The sequence below is a fragment of the Triticum dicoccoides genome, chromosome 6A (genome assembly GCF_002162155.2).
Source record: "Triticum dicoccoides isolate Atlit2015 ecotype Zavitan chromosome 6A, WEW_v2.0, whole genome shotgun sequence".
NCBI classification, from domain to species: domain Eukaryota; kingdom Viridiplantae; phylum Streptophyta; class Magnoliopsida; order Poales; family Poaceae; genus Triticum; species Triticum dicoccoides.
In genome coordinates, this window is record NC_041390.1 from 266,821,143 (window position 1) to 266,823,534 (window position 2,392).

Sequence of the window (2,392 nt, forward strand, 5' to 3'; positions counted from 1 at the left end):
TAGCCCAACCTCAAATCCATCTTGGAGAAGATTGAGGATCCAGTGAGCTGATCGTACAGGTCGTTGATCCTGGGAAGCGGATATTTGTTCTTGATTGTGACCAAATTGACAGGTCGGTAATCTACAACCATCCGGTCCGTACCATCCTTCTTCTTGACAAATAGGACGGGGCAAGCCCACGGAGAAGAGCTAGGTCGGATGAAACCCTTTTTCAAGGACTCATCGAGTTGTTTCTTAAGCTCGGCTAGTTCTAGGGGTGCCATCTTATAAGGTCTTCTAGCAATCGGAACGGTTCCTGGAATGAGGTCTATTACAAACTCAACATCCCTGTCAGGTGGAACACCTGGCAATTCCTCTGGAAAGACATCCGGGAAGTCACGGACTACCGGAACGTCCTCAAGGTCTGGCAAAGGGCTGGCGTTAAGAGAATATAATTGTCGCTTGGCTATTCGGGTCAAGACATTGACTATCTTTCCCGAAGGATGGGTGAGTTGGACAGTCCTAGAGAAGCAATCGATTTGGGCATGATGAGCCGACATCCAGTCCATACCCAGAATGATATTAATATCTGAAGATTTAAGGGCTATCAAAGACGCGAGGAAAACAAGCCTGTCGACTTGGATTTCATTTCCATAACTTACCCTAGAGGTCTGCCATCTAGAACCAGGGGTAGAAATTTCCATAGTGGATGGCATGTCACAGAATGCAACGTTATGCAAACGAGCATAACTTTTTCGGATATAAAAGAATGAGAGGCTCCTGTATCGAAAAGAACAGATGCCGGGTGGCAATTAACAAGAAGCGTACCGAGAACGACGTTGGGATCCTCTTGAGCTTCTTCGGCAGAGATACAGTTGACATGGCCACGTGAAGCGGTGACCGGCTTGGCGTGGAATATTTTTCCTGTCGGCTTGCCACGGCCAACAGCTTTAGCAGATTGATTTGGGTTGGTCTGGGGACACTCACGCATATAGTGACCAGATTCCCCACACTTGAAACAAGTCACGGAACTGGTACGTGGAGGAGCATTGTTAGTTGGACCCCCATAGGGCTTGGCTGGAGCAGACTGTTGAACGGGGCGAGGCGCCTGGAAGGATGGCCTCGGTGTAAACCTGGGTGGCAGGGCGGTGTTGGGTACCCACACGCGGCGCTTCTGAGGGCCAGCACCGGATGAGGAACCCATGTCACGGCCATGCTTGCGTGTTGCGTCATAGTCAGTCTGACCAGTTTCGGCACTGATGGCTTTGTTGACAAGTTTCTGAAAAGTTGTGCACTCATGCAGACGGAGGTCACGGCGAAGCTCAGGACTAAGGCCCTTACGGAACCTTGCTTGCTTCTTGGCATCGGTAGACACTTCCTCGGTTGCATATCGTGCGAGATTACCAAACTCCCTGCTGTAAGCATCCACAGAAAGTCGGCCTTGGGTGAAACTGCAAAATTCTTCACGTTTACGGTCCATGAGACCCTCCGGAATGTGATGTTCACGGAAAGCCTCGCTGAATTCAGCCCAAGTAGTGACATGGCCCGCTGGGCGCATAGCTCCATAATTCTCCCACCATAGACTGGCGGGGCCTTCAAGATGATATCCAGCAAAGGTGACCTTGTCAGCCTCCGCTACCAGCGCGGAACGCAGTTTGTGAGAGATACTGCAAAGCCAGTCATCAGCGTCGAGAGGCTCGACGGAGTGGTGGAACGTGGGTGGATGCAATTTGATAAAATCACTGAGTGACACCACGTTAGTCCTCTGATGGTGTGCTGTGTTCTGTTCAATACGCTCCAACAAACGGTTGGTCTCCCGCTTGTTTCTCTCAGCTTCCATCATAACCTCGGCTAGTGAAGGAGGATGAGGCAGATTTGCATCCCTGGCTTCAGTGCCTTCGGCCTGCTCTTGAGAAGCAGGGTTAGCGCGCGTGTTGACCATCCTAGGTAAACAAGACAATGATCTAGTCAGGATGATAAAATTCCGACATAGGGTAAAAATGTAAGGAATAACTCGAAATGCAAGATGATCATCCGTATGACATGGTAGATACAGAAACTGCTTCTTTATTCCATCGTCATACACACCATACAGGGTTTAGTACAAGACCAAACAAAGTACTATTACGGTGAAAAGAGGATTACATCTCATCGGAGGCATTCCAAGCTCCTATACATTATTTTTCTACACCTCCGGAAGGAGTACAAACTAGGTCATATCCCACGAGTCACGCGGGACAATAGACGACACAGCTAGTGCGAACTAGTGATACTACCACTAACTCAGACCGATCCGTAGTAGTCCTCGTAGAAGTCACCTCCATAGCCTGGAAGCTCAACATGATCATCTGGAAACAGACGGTCTCGCGGAGCTTGTGGACCATAGGGGCTAGGATGAGGCCTTGGACCAACA